Genomic DNA, 23,526 nt, shown 5'->3' with positions numbered 1-23,526 from the left:
TCCCCACTCCCTTTGCAGCCCATGGCTGCCAGGATGCCAATGCCAAAACCAAGTGAGCCTCTATATAGACTAGCCCAGGGCTGGCCTGAGGTAGACCCTCCCTGCTATGGTGGCTACACTGTGAGTGTATCTGTGGAACCTGGGGTCCAACGAGCCTGACTTGGTTACCCTCTGGCTGAGTAACAATGGGGAAGTCATTTAACCTCTTGATCCTCAGTTTTCTCACTATATGAGGAGGAGGGGTGTTGGGAGGATTCAAGGAGATGCCTGATTCAAAGGGCTGGTGCAGGTGGATGCCCACACATGGCAGCTGCCATGTTTATCACTCTTGTTCATTCTTTAAAAAAAAAATCACCAATAATCCTCTTTATTTGTCACCATTAAATGACTGAATCTTGAACAGATACTTGGACTGGAGGCTCATATCCACCACCTTTAGCACCTGTCTCATCCCCAGCAGCTTTTCCACAACTACCACCTTCACCAGGAGGCTCCATGAGTTTTCCCAGTTCAAACTTGGGCTTCTTCAGCATTTTGACTTTTCTAACATGGAGATCATGAAGCGGATAAATGGATTGGCAAGCCTTTTCTTTGTCTTTTCCAATGCTACCTGGAATCAATTTATTGACCACTTCTTTCAAGTTATTTGTCTGTACCTCTTGGGTCATGATCTTCATCATCTTCTTCCAGATCTGGAGGACCTGTTGATGCTGAGAATAAAAAGTCTTTTGAATCTGATTGTTGCAATTTTTAGTGAAACCAACATAGAATAGATGAAGCAAATACCCATCAGTAGTCTTGACATCAACATGAGCTTCAATCATGGTCTGCCATTTGGGGGCCATGGAGCACATTTCGTCACAGGTAAGATCCATGTCGTGGGAATTAGGCAGTTTTTGCCCTGAACATTCTCAGTAATTAGCTGGAATTTTCTAAAAGCAACTTCATCATTCTGCAGATCAGCTAGGCTCATTTCAAAAACATGACCCTTCAGACCATCACGTACGATTTTTGTTCCTTGAGTTCTCATGACTAATGTGTTTCCAATATTTCTTATATTGAACATAGCTGGTGCTTTTACATCATAACAATCTTTCTTAGAAAATGGGTCAACCACTTTCTTCTTGGCTCCCTTTTCGCCACCTTTTGTAAGGCACTTGTTCCTGCCTGCCACCATGGTGCTGCTCAGAGAGCCAAAAGGCTAATTTGTTCATTCTTGTTTCCTTCCCCAAACTTCCATTCATTTGATCTACCCTCTGGGGAGAGAGCAGTGGAAAGCGCCTGACCTCGTGGAGCTTACATTCTAGGAGGAAAACCAACACCAAGCAAAAGAAAAGAGTAAAATAAATTACATTTTACATGGTAAAAGGTACCAAGGAAAAAGTTAAGCAGGAACTGGGGGCTGGGGAGGAGGTGCAATTTAAACAAGTTGTCAGGAGAGGTCTCAATGAGAAGGTATCCTTGACTACAGCTGTAAAGGGTGTAAGGGAGTCCTGAGCTAGAAGGACCTGATATGGAGGGAAGAATAAGTACAAAGGCCCTGAGCTGGGGAGCGCCTGGCATATAGAAGGAACCTCAGCGCCCAGCCTGGTGGAAATGGAGTGAGTATGGAAAGTGGAAAACATGAGGTCCAAGAGGGGATGGGGCCAAATGAAGACCACAGGCTACAGTAAAGGCTTTGGCTCTTTCTCTGAGTGTGACGGGAGCCACTGAAGGGTCATCCTTCTCCCTGTCAAATGCTTGCGGAGTGAGTGGGAGGTTTGTCATTCCTTTCCCAGCCCCAGTGAGCCAGCCACATGCTCCCCTCACAAGACAGATGGATGGGCCAGAGTTGTTGATTTCTCAGGAAGTTCCTTGGAGGCAGCTGCAGCCTATATGACAGGGAAAGACAGGGTGGGGGATGCTGAGCAGGACCCCAGACCCTGGTACCTCTTCCTCAGGCCATCACCTTAGGCCTTAGTGACTGATCCCAGAAACTGCCTTTTTCTTCCCTGGGTTCCAGCTTGTGCCATGTCCTAGACACCCAGCCTGACAACTCCAACCATGGTTTCTGTTTGGACATTCACAACAAGAAAATGAATGAAATGAATTTAATCTGTGAGAATACGCATCTACAAGGATGAACAGAGAGCTAGACAGACCCAGATGAGAGCCCCAGTGCAGCAGGAAGCAACCAAGACCAGAAGGAAGGATCCAGGATCAGCCCAAGGAAGAGACTGGAGGCACAGGCCCCTGTGAGGGACATGGCCCCGCCAGCTTAACTCAGCCTGCTTCTCTTGAGCACCCATACTGGGCCAGGTGTAACATAAGACCTGGGGACACAGTCATGACCAACTGAGTCCAAGGTCACAGTGCCAGCCAGGGGAAGAAGAAGGGCAGCCCCTCCTCCACTTGCCAAACCCTGCACCCTGGCATGGACCTGTGTCCACCTCAAGGGAGGATGTCTTTTTCTAATTTGCACAAAGGCACTGCATGGGCTAGCAGTGGCCCTACCTTAGTCCCTGCATCAAGGTGCTCCCCAAGCAGTATGGACAGAACCAGGGCAGAGTGGGGTAGTCATGGGGATGGTATGAGACAGATCAGTAAAGAAAAAATATACTGCTCAAAGTTTAGTGACAGGTGTCAGGCCAGTAATGCCAGAAGAGCTAACCCAATCTGAACATCCTCAAGAAGGCCCTGGGAGGGTGGGGAGGAGTTGGCAGAGGGAGGGGCTACCCAAAAACAGCCTTGAGAAGGGTCTGGAGGCAGGAGGAAGCATGGTTTAAGTAATGGCAAATGGCTTGAGTAGAAGGACTTGCAGTGGAGTGGGAAGAGAAGGCACAGGAGCTGGACAGAGCACAGGTACCCAATTAAAGGGCTTGCAAAGCAAATTCTAGGCAGGGTCTTACAAGGGAATCAGACTTGCATTTTAGTGCTGGGTCTCTGGTTCTAGTGCAGAGATTGAATTGGAGAGGTCAAGAGGAACTGTGAAGCATCCAGGAGAAAGATGGTGTGCCACAGTCGGCTGAGAATAAAGGCAGGGTATGAGAAACACTGGAAAGAGCCTGGTCAGGGCAGGTCAGGTGGGGATGCTGCAGGCCAGTGACGAGATGGACAACTGTCAGTGGCAGAGCTGGTCTAAGAGGGAGGAGTCTGCTCATTCTCACCTACCAAAGGTCCAGGGACCAGGTTTATACCCAGGTCTTCTCACCCCAAAGTCCTAGCTTCCTCTTTCCACTGCTGTGGGCTGCCTTCTCACCCATGCCTTCTATATGTCTGCCAGTCCCCACCACCTACCCAATGAAGTCCGCAAATAGAAAACGCTGGAGAAGGGGCAGCAGAAAGGCTTTGACGAGTGAAGTTATTTTTACTAAGTTCCCAGATATTTTTAAAAATAGGCAAAGCACACAAGGCCGCCTGCCCCAAGATGAGTGGCACAGACCAGGCTGGCTGGCCCAAATATTTGCTGCATTGTCAAGGTAACCACCAGTTGGCCCTGAAAGCTAACATCTTTGAAACTAAGGATTAGGAAGGAAACTCAGACAGCCACTCAGGGCCTGGAATCAGAAACAATGGGTGAAGTCAAGAAGTTCCCCAAATGTCTCTCACTTGGAGCATGCTAATCCTCTGGAAGCTGCCTCAGGAGACAGGAGGTGTGAGGGGATTAGTGCCTTCCCAGGGAGATGCATGCAGTTCACAGAAACTCAGTGGCTCAGCTGTGCAGCATGACTGGGCAGGCCAGAGAGGCCTGCGGTCCCTGCCTCTCTCTTCTTCTCTTGTTCTAGGCAGCTGCCCTGGGGACTCACAGGGTGAACTGGTTGGTTTTATGAGGATCTGCCCACCCTATGTCCTGGGAAGACTTGGGGCAGAAACAAGCATAAACAGAAAAAGAGGAGGCAATCCTATACAGTGAAGTTGAAGGGGCTCTGGGATTATGCCCTCCCTCAGCCCACACACACATTCCTGTCAACTGGCCCACCAGCAATTCCACCATTAGGAATATAGGACTTCCCTCAGAGTTATGAAATACATCAGAGGTGGGGCAGAACGCCTTTATGTAGGGCAACAATCCCAACTGCAACAGCTCAGACCCAGACAGCACCCAGCCTCGGCTTGCACACCCTGAGGAATGAAGAGCTCACTACCTCAAGAAGCAGTTTGTCACCTTGGACACTGCAGTGACTGGTAGAGTTTCTGAACCTGAGTCTGGCTCTCTCTGGGAAAGGCTGGAACTGTGTGAGCTATGATGATCTTGTGGAGGCTAAAAAGATATTAATACTTTCCTCCCACTTTCTAAGTACTTCTGGATGGGCTAATAACCAAATTAACAGAGACAGAGTAACAGAAGAAAATCAAAGTTTAATACATGCGCATGGGTAATACACATAGATATGATAAAGCCATGAAAATTCCCAAAGACAGTGAGGCAACATTGGATTTGGACAAAGGAAAAAAGGAGGGGGAACAGGTGTTAGACTTCAGAAGTGAAAGTGGGTGATTTACAGGTAATTGAGGAAAAGCTGAACACACCAGGCAGGAAAATCCCCCTAGGTGACTCAGAAACTCTGGGACACAGCCAGCAGGCACCTGCCTAAAGCTCTCTTGTTGACCATACTTAATTCAAATTAGTCTAAGGCAGCACCTAAAGTTCTCCTTACTGAAGCTGGTTTCCCTGTCTGACTCTCTTGCGCAGGGAAAGGGGAAGGATTGAAGTGTTCTGAGTCTTTTGTTTCTTAATAAAAACCTTAAAATCAGTATCTCAAAAAGGCAGCTTCAGGGTGGCAAAAGTTTGGTTCCCTTTGACCCCAAGTGGGCTTCCTTCCTGCCCTGAGAGCTCCTGAGACCTCCAAGGAGGGCTCGATGCCCAACCTCTGGGGAAAAGGTATGACAATGTGCAAAACTCAGACCTCTATCTGTGTTTCCCAACTCATACGAAGCAAAGGCCAGCTCTGTCCAGTGTGAACTCCAAAGCCAGCACTCCCCACTGGGAGCCCATCAGGGCTGTGCTTCTGAGCCTCTGTTTCCTTGTCTGTAAAGTGGGTGTGACAACAGTGCTGCAGGGACCCTGTTTAGGAGGCAGCAGTTAATGAAGACTCTGACAGGAGCTCTGCAACTAAGAGGTGAAGTGGTCATCCCCTTTCTTTCTCCAACTGAGCCCTGCACTGCCCCAAGCATGCTCTGTTTCCTTGCAGCAGGAAGCCCTCTTCTAGCTCTGCCTCACTCTGCCCTCTTCCCTCTACCCCTTGCAGCTAAAGTACTCTACAGGTGGTTGGCATGAGCTAGTCCCTCAGGCTTGGGTAGCGGCCCTCCACCTGTAACCAAACAAACCGGAGCTTGGCTACATGGCACCTTGACACATGACCCAACAATTAATGTTGAAGGAAACAGGTTTTTATTAACAGAGTTCCAACCTCAGAGGGAGCTGAGATCACTCTTGCTCTCCCACAAGACCCAGCACTTCCCTTGCTCCCCAAAAGGCTATAAGCCAAAACCATGCCCAGAAGATCCCCGTATTCTTATCTGTCCTTAAGCTAACTGCACAAACAGAGCTCCATCTTATTTGGAATGTGCACTTGTGGGTTTCAGAGTCACCATCCTCTTGCTGTCCTCAGCCTCCATGTAGTGGTTCAGGAAAACATGTGCCGTGTTACACTGGATCATGCTGGAGTCCTGGGAGGCACACGCCCCGAGAGAGTGGCTTCTCTGTACGTCCTTCAGAGAAGCAGAAGTCTGCAGCTCAACATTCTCGGTCACAGTTCAGCTCCAGGCATCTCCCATGAATCCGTCCTTGGTTAGGCATGTCCCACAGTTCCATCAGCTCTGTTGCCATCTTGTTCAGGCAGGCTTCCCAGACGGCCTCCTCTTTCTTACTCCAGACCTCATGGTGCGACCCTCCTCTACACCCTTTCAGACCATGTGGCTTTTTCTCTTTCATCCTGCCTCCATTTAAAATGCTCAAAACAGAACTTCCTGTATGACCTCATATCCAGCCCCTCCTATCACTTGACACTTTTACCAGTTCCCCTGTATCTTTTACCTTCTTTTGGTTGCCATCTTTAGTCAGGGCAAGAGTTCCCAGGGACTTCTGGGGTGGGCATCTGCCCCTGCCTCTTGTGCAGGTGCTGTATAAGCTCCTGTGGCTAGGTCAGGAGTCCCTAAATGCTTTTAGAGGCACTACACCTTTACTGCACCTTTTGCAGGGTAGCAGTCCTCTCCCTTCAAGAAACGCACAGCTATTAACTTGCCATTGTTATGCAAAATATCTTAAATGCTGTGTCATCCACATCCCCTTTCCCCCATCCAAGAGTTATGGGGGCTTTCTCCTATTTTCAAGGGATCCTCATTCTGCACCCCATTACACAGCCACTTCAATGCTCAGCTAAGGCCCATTCTCCACCCCTGAAGACCCACCTTCCTTCTCCACCTTCCCTCTTGCATTCAGTCTACCCAGGTCTTCTTCTGGGGCTGCAGCCTCACCCACCTCTGCTCCTCCCTGGAAGTGAGGACAGAACTCTGGTGTAGAGGACACTTTCTCAAGCACTATCTTCTATAAAATTATTTGATCCTCCCATACTTCTGGCAGCATGGGTGATATTCTCCCCATTGTACAGGTGGTGGCACTGAGGTACAGAGAAAAGGGACACAGTACAATACAAAAACCTAGGTCTTCAAGGTTCAAATCCCACTGCTATTTGCTGGTTGTACCACCTTGAGCAAGTAGTTGAATTGCTCTGGGTCTCAGGATCCTCATTTGTAAAACAGGGAGGGAACTGATGATGATAATCATACCTTTTCATCGGTCATTGAGCATTCAATAAGTAAAAGCACTTAGCACAGTACCTGACTCATCATGAGTGTTTGGCAAGTGTTGGTCCTTTCCTAGGGTAGAGTCGCCTGAGGAGGAGCCTGGGCTCTGCTCAACCCTGACGAAGTTGGCAGGATCTTCCCCACTCCCCAGAACAGGCTGTGGGCAGGGCTGGAGACTCCAGACCTGAGCTGCGGCCTTCATCCTGACCCAGGCAGCACAGGGACACAGTGAGGAGGGAAAGTGCTGAACATGTCTGAGATGTGAGGGCAGACTCAACAGTCCTGGCAGAGGGATGGAGTGGAAAGCTGCTGGTGATGAGGGATCATGTTACATTGGATGTTTCTCTGTCTATAATTACTCCCTTCCTCTCAACCTCCCTAGCTTTAAAGGGCCAGTACTCACTCAGTATTTGTTGGAAGGAAATCCAAGGTCTTCCTGCCTACCTCCCAGCAGAGCCAAATGACAGTGCCTGCTGTTCCTTACCCAGATGGCTACTGAGTCCCTTCTGCTCCACAATGCTCATTGTCTTTGTTTTTCAGAAGCCAGGTGGCTCAGGGCTCTGCAGTCATGGGTGTCATTGCTTCCTCACCAAGTGCCCATGTATCAGTGGGGCTGGGTTCAAATCCTTCCCAAGTCCTGCTTTAGCTCATGGAAGGAAAGAAATTCACAGCACCAGAGTCATTTCTTTGCAATGAATAAAGTGATGACATTTTGAACAAAGACTGTGGGATAGGATAAAGAGAACGTTCCTGGCCCGCCCACAGCCAGAACAGGGGATAGCTACCAGCTTGTGAACATGCCAGTCAGTGCAAGGGAACGCCCCCAGCCTGAGTGCTGGTGCACAGAGGAATGCCCCCGGCCTGTGTGCCAGCACAGGGGAATGTCCCCTCAGCCCTTGTGCTCGCCCACTGCCCAGACCTGCCTGCTAGCTAGCAGGAAAAAGCATACTTGCCACATTCCACCTAGGCTGCAGCCGAAAGAAGGTGAAATGAACTAGAGGAGTTTTGGAAAATTTTGGACACTGGTTCTGAAGTAAAAACTGGAGGAGCAGCAGACCAGATCCCAGGGCTATGGGAGAAATCTCACAAGCAGACTACTCCTCTCCAAGAGGCATCAGCCAGAGGCAGCTCAACAACTGTCAGAAGTGGGCAGTGACTTTCAGCCAGCTAATTTAAGGGAAGGACCCGCCAAAGAGCAACAACAAACAAAACCAAATACTACTAGAGAGTCCAAATAAAAGGCAGAAAGGGCATCCCGAGAGCATCAAGTTAAGGAGATGCACCACTGAACCACACAGATTCCTACCACAGAGGGTCACAACAGAAAGGCAGAAAATAAAAGCAGATCAATCTGAGAAGCAGAAACAAACAAGACCAGACACCCAATATGGGGAGTTGGAATAACACCCCACCAAACAGGAACTACACCCCACCAAAAGGAAAGGAGGAATTCCCAGAAGGAGAGATAGATGAAATAGAGGGAAGAAAACTAACAGACATGGAATTCAAAACAATGGTAATGAGGAAGCTCAATGAACTCAACAAACTCAAAGAAAACTACAACGAACTCCAGGGGAATTACAAAGAACTTACTGAGAACTACACCAGCATAAAAAAAGGACATAGAAATTATCAATAAGAACCAGGAAGAAATGAAGAATACAATTTCTGAACTGAAGAACACAGTACACTCAATCAAAAGCAGGCTAAAGGAAGCAGAGGATGGGATCAGTGAGTTAGAGGACAACGTAGGAAAAAGTCCCAGACAATGCAACAAAATGAAAAAAGACTTAAAAAGAATGAAGAGGGTTTAGGAGAACTGCAGGACAACATGAAACAAAATAGTATACGTATCATAGGGCTACAAAAAGGAGAATAAGAGGAGCATGGGATAGAAAAACTGATTGAAAAAGTTATGACAGAAGACTTCCTAACTTGATGAGAGAAAAAGTCATGCCAAGTCCAGGAAGCACACAGGGTCCCAATGAAGGTGAACCCAAAGAAGGCCACTCCAAGGCACACCATAATTAAAATGGCAACATTCAAAGACAAAGAGAAAATCCTAAAATCAGCAAGAGAAAAACAGCAAATAACATACAACAGAGTTCCGATAAGGCTATCAACTGATTTCTCAACAGAAACACTGCAAGCCAGAAGGGATTGCAAAAAATATTTCAAGCAATGAAAAACAAAGGCCTAAAATAAGAATACTCAGCAAGGCTCTCTTTCAAAATGGAAAGTGAAATAAGCAGTTTCCCAGACAAAGGGAGACTAAAAGAATACATCTCCACCAAACCAGCATTGCAAGAGATGCTAAAGGGAATGCTTTAAGAAGAAGAAGAAAAAGAGAGAGGGAGAGGAACACAGGTATAAAAGGAAATAAATAAATACCTGTCATTAATAACCTTAAATGTAAATGGATTAAATGCTCCAAGCAAAAGACATAGGGTAGCAGAATGGATATGAAAACATTACCCACATATATGCTGTCTGCAAGAAATACAGCTCAAAATAAAAGATTTACAAAGACTAAAACTGAAGGGATGGACAAAAGTATTCAAAGCAAATGGACATTAAAAAAAAAAAAGCTGGGGCAGCAATACTTATATAAGACAAAACAGACTTCACAGCAAAGGCCATAAAAACAGATAAAGAAGGATATTTCACAATGCTGAAGGGAACAAAACATCAAGAAGATATATCTTGACTACTTCTGGCCAAGATGGAAGTGTAGACAGACATGCTGAAGTCTCACTCCACAATACAACTACCTCAAAACTAGAAATAACCAGAAGTTCCAGAAAAATCAAACTGTATGAAAGTCCAGCAAACAAAGATATAAAGAAGAAATACTCATCCAGACAGGTAGGAGGGGCGGAGCGGGGGCGGAGAGGACGCGGTGCGGTGGTGGCAGCAGTGGCAGGCCGTGGAAAGCACAGTCACATATTTTAAAAAGTCAGGAGGGACACCTGGAGAGTGTTCCCAGCTCCTCACCGGACCTTGAAGGCCACTCCCAGGACCGGAAAAATCAAACCTCATTGCCTCTGACTGTGCAGACCAGTGGGGGTTGGGGTGGAGGCAGAAACTGCTGGTCTCAGCAGAGTCCGCTTGTTTAAAGGGCCCCCACGGTCCTAGAACGTCCACAGACCCACCCACTCTGGGAACAAAGGCCAGGGTAGCAACTACAGGAGCACCAGTCTGGTGTGGAAGTGGAAGAGGTGCCTGGAAAAGGGGCGAGTGCTGGGCAAGCAGCGCCATGACATGGTAAATCAGGTCGCCCTGTACTGACAAATCCCTAAGGCTCTGCCCCTTACAACGTAACAGAGGTGACAGCTCTACCGGGGATACGGAGGCAAACACAGGAGCCTGTCAGAATGAGAAGATAGAGAAGTATCGCCCAAAAGGGGAAACTGATGAAGGTTCCAGTGGGAGAATTAAGTGACGAGGAGATAGTTAACGTAACAGATGAGGAGATAGACAACCTAACAGATGCAGAATTCAAAACACTGGTGAAAAAGATGCTCACAGGCTTGACAGATATGCTTGAGTATGGCAAACACATAAGGGAAGAAAGGAAGGCTATGCTAAGTGAAATGAAGGAAAATCCACACGAAACCAATGGTGAAGGGAAGGAAATTGGTGTTCAAATCAATGACTTGGAACATAAGGAAGAAAAAAACAATCAACCAGTGTAGAATGACGAAGCAAGAATTGAAAAAAATGAGAAAAACTTCCCAAATTTCACGAAGGAGATGGATAGACAGGTCCAGGAAGCACAAAGGGTGCGGGCGAGCTGGACCCTGAGGGGACCACACCAGGACATTCCATGACTGAGATGCCAAAGGTGAAGATAAAGGGAGAGTCCTAAAAGCAGCAAGAGAGAGGAGTAAAGTAACCTACAAAGCGGTGCCTATAGGACTATCAGCTGATTTCTCAGAGGACACTTTGCAGGCAGGAAGGGACTGGCAAGCAATATTTATAGTGAAGAAAAACAACCTACAACCAAGACTACTCTATCCAGCAAAGCTATCATTTGGAATGGAGGGCAGATGAAGTGCTTCCCCAACAAGGTGAAGCTAAAGGAGTTCTTCATCACCAAGCTATTATTATATGAAATGTCAAAGGGACTTACTTAAGAAAAAGAAGATCAAAATTATGAACACTAAAATGACAACAAACTCACAGCTATCAACAACTGAATCTAAAACATAAAAACAAAATCTAACTAAGCAAACTAGAATAGGAAGAGAATCATAGGTATGGGGATCATTTGAAGAATTATCAACTGGGAGGTGGGAGGGGAAGAAATGGGGAAATGGTGCAGGGACTAAGAAGCATAATTGGTTGGTACAAAATAGACAGGGGAAAGTTAAAAATTGTATAGGAAAGGGTGAAATCAAAGAAATTATATGCACGACCCATGGAAATGAACTAAGGGGGATGGGATTTCTGGAGGGAAGGGGGATACTGGGCAGAGGGGAGCAAAGGGGAAAAAAATTGGAACTACTGTAACAACATAATCAATAAAATATACTTTAAAACACACACACACAAAAGAAGATATATCCCTGGTAAACATATATGCACCAAACATAGGAGCACCCAAATATATAAGGAAAATCTTGGAAGACTACAAGAAGGATATCAACAGCAACACACTCATAGCAGGGGACTTGAACACCACTTTGTCAACAAAGGAGAGATCTTCGAAGTAAAAAAATACACCAAGGCTATGGAGGCATTGAACAACACTCTAGATCAAATGGACTTAACTGATTTATATAGAACTTTTCACCCCAAAGAAGCAAAATATACATTCTTTTCAAGTGCACATGGGACATTTTCAAAGATAGACTACACGGTAGGACACAAAACAAGCCTCAACAAATTCAAGAAAATTGAAATTATATCAAGCATCTCCTCAGACCACAATGGCTTGAAACTGCAAATCAACCTCAAGGAAAAAACTTAAAGACATTCAAACTCATGGAGAATAAATAACATGATATTAAATAATGAGTGGGTTAACAATGACATCAAGGAATAAATCAAGAAGTTTCTGGAACAAATGATAATGACACACAACAGCCCAAAACCTATGGATACAGCGAAAGCAGTCCTGAGAGGAAAGTTCATAGCAATACAGGCTTACCTAAAAAGGATAAAATAATCTCAAATAAAAAATCTAGCCCTACAGCTACATGAACTAGAGGTACAACAACAAACAAAGCCCAGAGTGAAAATACAGAGGAAAATCATCAAGATCAGAGCAGAATTAAATGACATAGAGACTAAACAAACAATTCAAAAGATCAACAAAAGTAGGAGCTGGTTCTTTGAAAAGACAAAAAAAATCAACACGCCTTTAATCAGGCTCATCAACAATAAAAGAGAGAGGACCCAAATAAACAAAATCAGAAATGAAAAGTCGAGAAATCACAACCAATATCACAGAAATACGAAGGATTGTAAGAAATTACTACAAACAACTGTATGGCAAGAAACTTGACAACCAAGATGAAATGGTCAAATTTCTAGAAACATGCAATCTTCCAAAACTGAATCAATAAGGAGCAGAAAGTCTGAACAGATCAATAACAAAGAGTGAAACTGAAGCAGTAATCAAAAAACTTCCAGCACACAAAAGCCCTGGACCGGATGACTTCACAGGTGAATTTTACAAAACGTTTAGGGAAGAACTAATGCCTACCATTCTCAAACTATTCCAAAAAATCCAAGAAGAGGGAAGACTCCCCAACTCTTTCTATGAATCCAGTATTACCCTAATCCCCAAACCAGGTCAAGACACAAAAAAGAAAACTACAGGTCAATATTGCTGATGAACATAGATGCTAAAATCCTTAACAAAATACTGGCAGACTGGATCCAGCAACACATTAAAAATGTCATACATGGACTTTTGGCCAAGATGGAGGCGTAGACAGACATGCAGCGTCTCCCTCCACAACAAAGGAGTCGTCGGCAGCCGTCCGTCTCGAGAGACGATGGTGTAGCTTCTTAAGAGTCTATCTGCACCGCCGAGAATGGCTGTGCAGTCCGACTCGGGAGTGACACGGTATCTGTCTCCTCCCGTGTTAAATCGACATCTTGCGATGACGCTGGAGTGTCCTCTCCAGTGAAGCTGAAGCTACAGAGCCTGGGCAGGGTGATATGGAGGGTCTGCTGTTGCCCATGCCCGTCCGTCTCGAGAGACGATGGTGTAGCTTCTTAAAAGTCTATCTGCACCGCCGAGAATGGCTGTGCAGTCCGACTCGGGAGTGACACGGTATCTGTCTCCTCCCGTGTTGAATCGACATCTTGCGATGACGCTGGAGTGTCCTCTCCAGTGAAGCTGAAGCTACAGAGCCTGGGCAGGGTGATATGGAGGGTCTGCTGTTGCCCATGCAGCAGACCCCCCCTCTCTTCGCAGTTGAAGGGTCCAAGAGAAAGATGGAGTCAATACAGCTTGGCTTCAGGTGCGCCGCAGGAGTTGCCGGTGTTGACTACAACGTCAAACCGCCTTAGGGACTCCGGCTCCGGATTTTCTGTCGGGGTTTACTCCCTTAACCTTTCCCCTGAAGAGGTATGCTGCAAGGCAGCGGAGGTTTTTTGGAGTCAGAGTTTTCCTTCTCTGATGTGCCCTGACTGGAAGATCGAACCAGCGACACTTAGCTCGCAGGCCGACGCTCAATCCACTGAGCCAAACCAGCCAGGACTACAACAAAGGAGTACAACTAACTCAAAACTAGAAACAACCAGAAGTTCCAGAAAATAAAAGTGCATGGAAGTCCTGCAAACAAGGATATAAAGAAGAACTACTCATCCAGACAGGTAGGAGGGGCGGACCCCAGGCAGAAAGGACATGGTGTGGTGGTGGCAGCAGTGACAACAGCAGCAGGCCAGCGGAAAGTGCAGTTACACATTTTTAAAAAGTCAGGAAGGACACCTGGGAGCGTTCCCAGCTCCTCACCAGAGCAGCTCACGGTCCCAGCACCAGGGAAAATCAGGCCTCATTGCTTTTGACTGTGCAAACCAGGGGGGGTTGAGATTGAGGCAGAAACTGCTGGTCTCTCAGCAGAGTCCGCTTGTTTAAAGGGTCCCCACAAACCTAGAAAGAACATCCACATATCCACCCACTCTGGGAACGACGGCCAGGGCAGCAGCTAGAGGGGCGCCAGTCCAGTGCGGAAGTGGGAGAAGTGCCTGCAAAAGGGGCGAGTGCTGGGCAAGGGGCATTGTTCCCTTTCAGACCCCAACCCCGCTTACAGTGCCACAACGTGGTGAAACAGGTTGCTTGTTACTGATGAATATCTAAGGCTCCACCCCTTAAACGTAATAGGAACGACAGCTCTGCCTGGGATATGGAAGCAAACAAACATAGGAGACTTCTGGCTAAGATGGAGGCCTAGACTGACATGCCCGATCCCCCTCCAAAACTAAGAAGGAATACAACTACCGCAAAACCAGCAATAACCAGAAGTTCCAGAAAATAAATGGAAGTCCAATGTATGAAGTTATAAAGAAGTGGTGCTCATCCGCACAGGTAGGAGGGGCAAAGCTAGGGAGGAGAAGTCAAGCTGTGCTGTCCGCAGCAGCAGCAGTGGTGATGGCAGCAGGACAGCGGAAAGCACAGACACCCATATTTAAGGGGAGATGAGAAGCGCCTGGGGAGCACCCCCAGCTGCAGACCAGAACCGTCAGTTTGCGATTTCAAAGCCGGGGAAGGCATACCCCCATTGCCTTGGACTGTGAGGCCTGATGGGGTTGGGGACAGAGGACGAGGCTCCCGGTCTCTCAGCAGAGATTGAACGGCAGGAATCCATCTTGGACCGCCATCCCCACAGAAAACACCCGGTTTTCTGATGAGTGCACAGGGCTCTACCCCCTATAACGTAGGAGCTGTGACAGCCCTGCCCAGGAAGCAAAGGTAAACACAAAACTGTTCAGGATGGCACAGATCATGATAGAGATCCCAGAGATGAAGACGACCAGACAGCAAATTTCTAATCTAACAAAGCAGCAGATAGAAAATCTTTCTGAGGCACAGTCCAGAGCTTTGCTTATAAAACTATTACAGACCTAACAGCAGATCTTAAAAAAGACAGGGAAGGAATGAAGGCTAGTCCTGCTGAAATGAACAAAATCACATATGAAACTAGTGTTGAGGGAAATAAAACCAGGGATCAAGTCAACAAATTGGAACATACGGAAGGAACAAACAGCCAACCAGTGCAGAAAGAGGAAACGAGAAGTGAGGAAAATGAGGAGATGCTCAGAAACTTATTGGATAGCTATAAGTGGGCCAACATCCGAATCATAGGGTTGCCAGAAGGTGAAGAAGAAGAACTAGAAATTGAAAAATTATGTAAAAAAATAATGAAGCAGAACTTCCCTAACTTGGGGAAGGAAATAGACTTACAGGTCCAGGAAGCACAGAGAGTTCCAAATAAACTGGACCCAGGGAGAACCACACCAAGAAACATTATAATCAAAATGTCAAAAATTAAGGATAAAGAAAGAATCTTAAAAGCAGCAAGAGAGAAGAAGAGAATTACCTACAAAGGGGTCCCAATAAGACTGTCAGCTGATTTCTGAAAAGAAACATTGCAGGCAAGAAGGGACTGGCAAGAAATATTCAAAGTAATGAAAAGCAAAAACCTACAGCCATGATTACTCTATCCAGCGAAGCTGTCATTCAGAATAGAAGGGCAGAGAAAGTGCTTCCAGGATAAAGTAAAACTGAAAGAGTTCATCATATCCAAAACACTGTTATAAGAAATGTTAAAGGGACTTGTTTTGGAGAAAGAGGATCAAAACTATGAACATTAAAATGAAAACTGTATCACAACAACCAACAACAGAGGCTAGGGAACTGAAACAAAGGCAAACTAAGTAGGCAACAAGAGTGGGAAAAGAATTATAGGTATGGGGAACATTTTGGGGAGACATCAGCATGGAGGGGGAAGAGGGGAAAGAGAGGGAGATGGTACAGGAATTAAGAAGCGTAGTAGGAGGGAGTGGAGTAGATAGTAAGATGTTGAGAAAAACTATATGCACAACCAATGGGCATGGACTAAGTGGCGGGGGACAACTGGAGGGAGGGATGTCACTGGGTGGAGGGGAACAAAAGGAAAATAAATTGGGACAACTGTAACAGCATAATCAATAAAGCATATTAAAAAAAAAGTCATACACCATGATCAAGTGGGATTCATTCCAGTGATGCAAGGATGGTTTAATATTCACAAATCAACAAACATAATACACCACATAAACAAAATGAAGGACAATAACCACATGATCATATCAATAAATGCTGAAAAAGCATTTGATAAAGTACAACACCCATTTATGATAAAAACACTCAGCAAAATGGGAATAGAGGGAGCATACCTCAACACAATTAAGGCCATATACGAGAAACCTGAAGCCAACATCATACTCAATGGACAAAAACTGAAAGCATTTCTCACTGAGGATGTTCACTCTCTCTACTCCTATTCAAAATAATCTTGGAAGTTCTACGCACAGCAATCAGAAAAGAAAAAGAAAGAAAAGGCATCCAAATTGGGAAAGAGGAAGATAAACTGTCATTTGCAGATGACATGATAGTGTACATAAAAAACCCCATAGACTCCACTAAAAAACTACTCAACATAATAACTGAATCTGGCAAAATAGCAAGGTACAAAGTCAAATTTCATAAACTGAAGTTATTTCTGTACACCAACAATAAAAAATCAGAGATAGAAACTAGGAAAAAACTCCCATTTACTATAGCAACAAGAAAAATATAGTACCTAGGAATAAACTTAACCAAAAAGATAAAAGACCTATACTCAAAAAACTACATAACATTGAAGAAAGAAATTAAGGAAGATACAAATAAATGAAAGCATATACCATGTTCATGAATGGGAAGACTCAACATCATTAAAATGTCCATACAGGGGAGTAAAGGGGAAAAAATTGGAACTACTGTAACAACATAATCAATAAAATATACTTAAAAAAAAAAAAAAGTCCATACTACTCCAAGCAATTAATAGATTCAATGTAATCCCTATTAAAATACCAATGACATATTTCACAGACCTAGAACAAATACTTCGAAAATTTATATGGAGCCCAAAAAGAGCCCGAATAGCCAAAGCAATCTTGAGGAAGAAGAACACAGTAGGAGGAATCACAATACCTGACATCAAACTATGCAACAAAGCTACTGTAATCGAAACAGTCTGGTACTGGCATAAGAACAGACATGTAGATCAATGGAACAGAATAGAGAGCCCAGAAATAATCCCAGGTCTATATGGTCAACTAATATTTGACAAAGGGGAAAGGAAGATAAAATGAAGTGAGAAAAGCCTCTTCAACAAATGGTGCTGGGAGAACTGGACAGGGACATGCAAAAAAATGAAACTAGACCACGAACTTACACCACACACCAGAATAAACTCAAGATGGATCAAAGGCTTTAATGTAAGACATGACACCATAAAAGTCCTAAAGGAAAACATAGGCAGGAAAATTTCAGATATCCTTCGTAGCAATATTTTCACTGATACATCTCCTAAGGCAAGGGAAATAAAGGAAAGAATAAACCAATGGGACTACATCAAACTAAAGAGTTTCTGCCCAGAAATAGAAAACATCAGCAAGATGAAAAGGGAACCAACTATATGGGAAAACATTTACCAATGATACCTCAGACAAGAGATTGATCTCCAAAATATATAAAGAACTTACACATCTCAACACGAAGAAGACAGACAACCCAATTAAAAAATGAGCAAAGGACCCGAACAAGCACTTCTCCAAGGAGTACTTACAGAGGGTCCATAGACATATGAAAAAATGCTCAACATCACTAGCCATCAGAGAGATACAAATAAAAACCACAATGAGATACCACCTCACACCAGTCAGAATGGCCATCATCAACAAATCAACAAACAACAAATGCTGGCGAGGATGTGGAGAAACAGGAACCCTGGTGCACTGTTGGTGGGAATGCAGACTGGTGCAGCCACTATGGAAAACAGTGTGGAATTACCTCAAAAAACTAAAAACGGAATTGCCTTTTGAACCAGCAATTCCATTGCTAGGATTATACCCGAAGAATCCTGAAACCCCAATTCAAAAGAACTTATGCCCCTCTGTGTTCATAGCAGCGCTATTTACAACAGCAAAGTGCTGGAAACAGCCTAAGTGCCCATCTGTAGATGAGTGGATCAAAAAACCATGGTATATTTACACAATGGAATACTATGCAGCAGAAAGAAAGAAGGAACTCCTGCCATTTGCAATAATATGGATGGAACTAGAGAGAATTATGCTCAGTGAAATAAGCCAGACAATGAAAGACAAATACCATATGATATCACCTAATACAGGAGACTAATGAACAACACAAACAAATGAACAAAATTGAACCAAAGGCATGGAAACAAGGAGCACAGTAACAGTTATCAGGGGGGAGATGGGGAGGGAGAGAAGGGAGGTAATTAGGGGAAGGGTTTAGTAAAGAAACGAGTATAAATAACCCATGGACCTGGACAAGGAGGTGAGTGGTGACTGTGGGACAGCTGTAATTGAAAAACAATAAAAATAAATTAAAAAAAAAAAAGAAATTCACAGCACCAGGCGTTTACTCTGTACTCCCTAGCCATAGTCTCAGCCAGTCCTAACAGGCTTACCTTTCCCAATCTCCAGCTCCTTGCACTTTGCGTGGGCATCCATATCCACAGAGAGACCTGAGTGACCAGTTGGAGTCATCCTAGTAGTACCCTCACCTCTTTGCCTTCTGGGAAGTGTCCTTGATTTTCACCAGAGGAACCTCCCCCTTGTAGTTGGGCTGTCTCCTCCTCAGTCCAAGGTACCATTTAATCTGAACCTGGCCAATGAGACACATGCTTCTGATCACTGTGAACAGTTCAGCTTTGGGCACATGATCCAAGCTAAACCAATAAGACTGCATTGTAGACCTAAGTCTAGAACTTGTGGAAAGAAGCTCTGATTTTCCTGAACTTAGAAATGGTAGGATATAACACTGGAGCTTCTGGGGGCCATGACAGCAAGGGAGCCAGTTTAAGCCAACACCAAGGAAAGGAGAGCAGAGAGTGTTCTCATGATAGCATCTGAACCTCCATATCCAACTGAAGTCCATATACCCTTGGATTTCTCAGTTACATATTAGCTGATCAATCCTCTCTTTTTTTTCTTTTGCTTAAGCCGATTAGAGTTGTGTTAGTGTCATTTGTACCCAAAAGAAACTTGTCTAGTCCAAGAATACAACCATTGAAAGGGCAGAGACAAAGCCCTGTGACACAACTGTAGGGACATTCATCTGAACTGGTAGTAATCTATGAATCAGTTCCCTTGGGGACAGCTATTTGATTAGTCAGTCATAGTTCATCCTCTGTCCTTGAGCCTTGGGACACCATTCAGGACTCACCAACACCAGGTGCAAAGCCTTGCAGGAACCCAGATACAGAGTGCACCCTAGTGCCCTGTCAGGTAAAAAATTCAGTCACTTTGACCTGACTCATTCTTAGTGAATGACCTAGGGCCTTCTCAGGATCCTCAAACCTCCTTTATGAAGGCCTGTTGGATGGATGAACTAGGACCAATGTCAAGCTAACAGGCCACTACACTCAGCAGCTACAAAGGCGCTCTCTCTGGGGACCCAAGCAAGCCTGGGAGGCCCATTTTCTAGCTCTGGAAAGACGGGCAGAGGCAGCAGGACCTGACAGACCAGACTCAGAGAGAAGGGAAACAGGAGGGGGAGTATGCAGGAGAAGAAACCACTACTTCAAAACTTATAAAATCATAGCAAATTGAACTGCCTAAGATGAGCACTGGCTGCTTCTTAAATTATGCATATTTGTGCAAATTTTATGCAAATTATCCACACAATGGTGTCAGGGGGGACTTGCTGATAGCCTGGATCTGGAGCCTTCTTGTCAGTCAGCCTCAGCCTCTGTCAGGGAATGGAGGAGCTGTCACCCACTGGGTAGCAAGAAGGAAGGGACAAGTTCTGCCTTATCCCAGCCTCCTGCCATTCTTCCCTCTGGGAGGACCCTCTCCAAGGTCAGGCTCTCCAATCAACCCTCCACACCTGGCTTCTATCCTGGACTGCCAACTCCGAGACAGCCACAGAGAGTGGGACCTTTCCAGTCCCCTTCCCTTTGTACAGATGAGGAAATAAAGGCCCAGACCAGTAAAGAGACCTGCTCTGTCCCTTGAGAAGCTGTTGATCGACTCAGTCTGATTTATCCACTCAACACCTCCCAAAAGAACTGACCTTCTGCATGTTCAAAATACGTGGCCATCCATTCACCTCCTACCTACCCTCAGGCCCCAATTACTGTTCCTAATAATCACTATACCTAGCTTCCACCATTCATGCTCTTGGTCTCTGGGCTGGGGTTAGTTATCACTGAATTTGGGGCTAAAAGCCTTCAAAGTTTGACCGAAGTTTGGCAGGAGTGCTGGAGCCCAGGGACTGGATAATCCAGTTGCTTGTAAATCTGTGCCGGACCCTGTTCCTGGAGAAATGGAGTCTCCTTTGTGACTGCCACCTGGATTGACTCAGCACCTCCATCTTCTCATATTCTTCCCAACCTCTAAACACATTGATGAATATATCACAAAAATTACTCATCTTTTTTGAGTAGTTGCCTTGGGCCAAGCACCCTTATAAACAAGTGGAATTCTCACCGCAGCCCTCTGGGTTGGAATCTATTATTATTACTATTTCACAGACATGGGGACTGTGGCACAGAGAGGCAAAGTCAGCTACTCATGGTCACCCATCCAATAAGTGACAATAAGGGGCACCAGAGTATATGCTTAGGGGACCTGCTATGTGCAGTCTCCCTCCACCTCCTTCAGGAGGCCTGTTCTGACTATGTGATGTTAAAGCCATCTGCCAATGTCAGGGCTTCATTCATTGATGGATCCAGCCCTCAGAGCTGCTTCCTTCCCTGAACTTCTGCAGCCCCAGACTCCAAACCCTGTGGCTTGGCTTGGAATTTGTCCACCAGGCCTGGAAAGAGCTCTCTGAGGGCAGGGTAGGGCTCCTTTGTCCGCTCCTCATTGGAATACTTCTCCATTGTGGGCAAGCACAGACCTGGGCCCCTTCCTTCCTGTCAAGTTTCACTAGAGGTAAAAAGAGAGATAGTCCTATCATTGTATCACCCTTCACTTCTCAGCACCTCCTGCCCCCGAGGGTAAGGGCCAGTTCTCCTATTCTTTGTGCCTTGGAGTCCAAGGACCCTCAGAGAGCGCCCATAGCTGGGTTTCCCAGAATGACTTTCTCTCTCCATGGACTGGAAGGGGAGTCCAACTGGAGGTGGTGAAAAGCCTCAGGGAGGTTCAGGTCCTGCCTCCAAATGCAGATTGGATGCTAGGGCCCCGCCCTTCTTCCTCCGCACCAGGAACCCTCTGGAGATTGTGCTTTAGTCCACAGAGGTGGGACCTCATCTGGAATAGCAGATGCTTTTGAGAATCTGGAGAAAACCCTAATCCTGCCCTAACACAGAGGGCATTGCAGAGATAGCAAGGAAGGCTGTGGCTTGGCACACCTAGCCAGTTGGGTGCTGGACATTATGCTTGCTCTTTGACCTCAAAACTGGCCTCAGTGTCACTAGTCCAGGCCTACCTGAGCCCCACCCAATGCCTGTCCAAATCCTAGGGCTTGCTTCTCATTTAATCAGGTGACTCCAGGATGGACTAAGCTCAGGCTAACCCTATGGTAAACCCTGCTCTTCTGGGTTAGTCTTCTAGTCCACCTGTAACCACTGACCCTTAACCAGAAAGCTTCATGGTGACAGAAGGCTGTGGGGTTCCAAACCTGGCATCATCAGACAGGGGAGCCAGAAGGCCAAAGAAAGGCAACCAAGGAAGATGGAAGGATTTGGGCTGTGCAGTCAGGCAGAGTTACTATGTGATCTGGGGCAAGCCATCTCACCTGAGCTGCAGTATCTGTGAATAGACTAATTGCTACTACACAGGATTGAAACAAAATAGTGTCCAAATCCCCCAGCATAACCTCTGGTACGCAGTAAGCACTCAGAGATAGTGGGGCCCAACTCTTACCCTGCTTATGACCTTGAATGGTGCGCTAATCAAGTCCCAGTCAAGCCCCAAGCTCCCCTCTAACTATTCTGGTTTGCAGCCACCAGTGACATCTCCATTCCCAGCCTCCACTTGCAGAGAGTCCACGTTTTCCCCTCTGGATAGAGGGGTTAAGTGGGAGACATGGTGTGATGTTGTTAGCATAGGTAGCTATATATTAATAAAGGGAGGAAAGCAAAGGGAATCAGACATTAAACATAATAAACTAGGGAGCTGAGTAGGACAATAAGCCTGGGAAGCTGCAACATTCATAAGCTCTCCAGGGGACTGCTGTATCCTCTCCCTAGCGACCTAATCCATTACAGGTCACTCACCAGATTACAGAAGGGGGAATAAAAACAGCAAGTGAAATTCCTCTGCTGGGTGCATGTGCAATAGCAGCCAAGATGGTGACCTTGGATGCTAAGGGGAAGGTGTCCAATCTTGGAAAAAAAACTGGATTGGTTAAGGGTAGGACCCAGCACAAGTCTGAGAAGGATTGGGAAATTGATTCATTATTTTGAAAGAGCACCTGGTCCTTCCCAAGCCTGAGATAATATAATCAGAGCCTAACAAATATAAGTTCTCTCTCTCTGGCTTGATAACACGTGTTTGCCTATTTGTTCTCACTCTTTAGCAGTCATGTGGCCCTAGCAGCTTTGTGGGGTCCAAGTGCAAACCTGGGTACTGAGTACAGCAAATCAGCACTGGCTGGAGTGCAGCCAGGAACAGAGGCTAAGCTAGCCAGATGGCGACAGAGACTGAACTGAACTGAACTGAACTAAGAACCAATGGCACAGAATTTCTGGGCCCTGGCCCTACTTCTGAACTTAATGAAGATAAAACTGGACTTCTTCCATAGTGGGATGGACAGAGGTGAAACACCAGGAACTTGGGGGCAATCTTTTCTTTCTATCCCAATAAATCTTACACATGGGTCCCCCCAAAATGCTTTACTTGCGACTCCATTAAAGGACCCCCCATTTCCACTCACAACAATATAAAGGGCAGCATTATTAACTGCACCATGCCATCTCACTGCCTGAAATGCCACCATATGTATGTCTGCCCTTGAGCTCAGCATTCTGCTTCTCCTACAGGTGAAAGCATGCCTTTGGCCTTCCTACTCAGGACCATTGTGCATCAAACACTTCTGTTTGGCCAGGTGGCCCTGTGTTCCTCAGAACTGAGAGGAGGTGTGAGATAGGCCAGGAGAGCAGGATCATCAGGGATGTTTCAGCATCACTGTAACAGCAAAACACTGGAGACAACTGGAATGTCCATCAAGAGGGACATTATTAAGTGTATTAAGGCCCAATCTTTGTAAGAAATACCTGCATGCAATTCAAAGGAGTAAGGCAGATGAGGCAGGATAGAAAGAAGCGAGGAAGGAGAAGCCAACATCACAGGCCTGTAAGTCTCTAGGTCCTCTCACCAGAGACCCCCACCCTCCCCCATGATCAAAGGGAAACAGTTTATGGCAGGAAACCCCTGTGGTGGTCTCAGAAGTCAACAACAAGGACTGGCTAAAACCAGATCAATCCAAGAGGGAGGAAAAATTGACCAGAGATCGACCCCAAAACTAATTATACCATTATTATAATGAAAACTGACACCATA

The 23,526-nt window shown here is 45.7% G+C and overlaps 1 pseudogene; it reads right to left on the bottom strand.

The window, feature by feature from the left end:
• Window positions 1-380: 380 nt before the first annotated feature.
• On the bottom strand, window positions 381-1,177 carry LOC150015619 (small ribosomal subunit protein eS1 pseudogene; annotated as a pseudogene).
• Window positions 1,178-23,526: the final 22,349 nt, after the last annotated feature.

The sequence above is a fragment of the Furipterus horrens genome, unplaced genomic scaffold (genome assembly GCF_987537825.1).
Source record: "Furipterus horrens unplaced genomic scaffold, mFurHor1.1.pri manual_scaffold_3, whole genome shotgun sequence".
Classification (NCBI taxonomy): domain Eukaryota; kingdom Metazoa; phylum Chordata; class Mammalia; order Chiroptera; family Furipteridae; genus Furipterus; species Furipterus horrens.
This window is presented reverse-complemented; position numbering and strand designations above follow the sequence as displayed.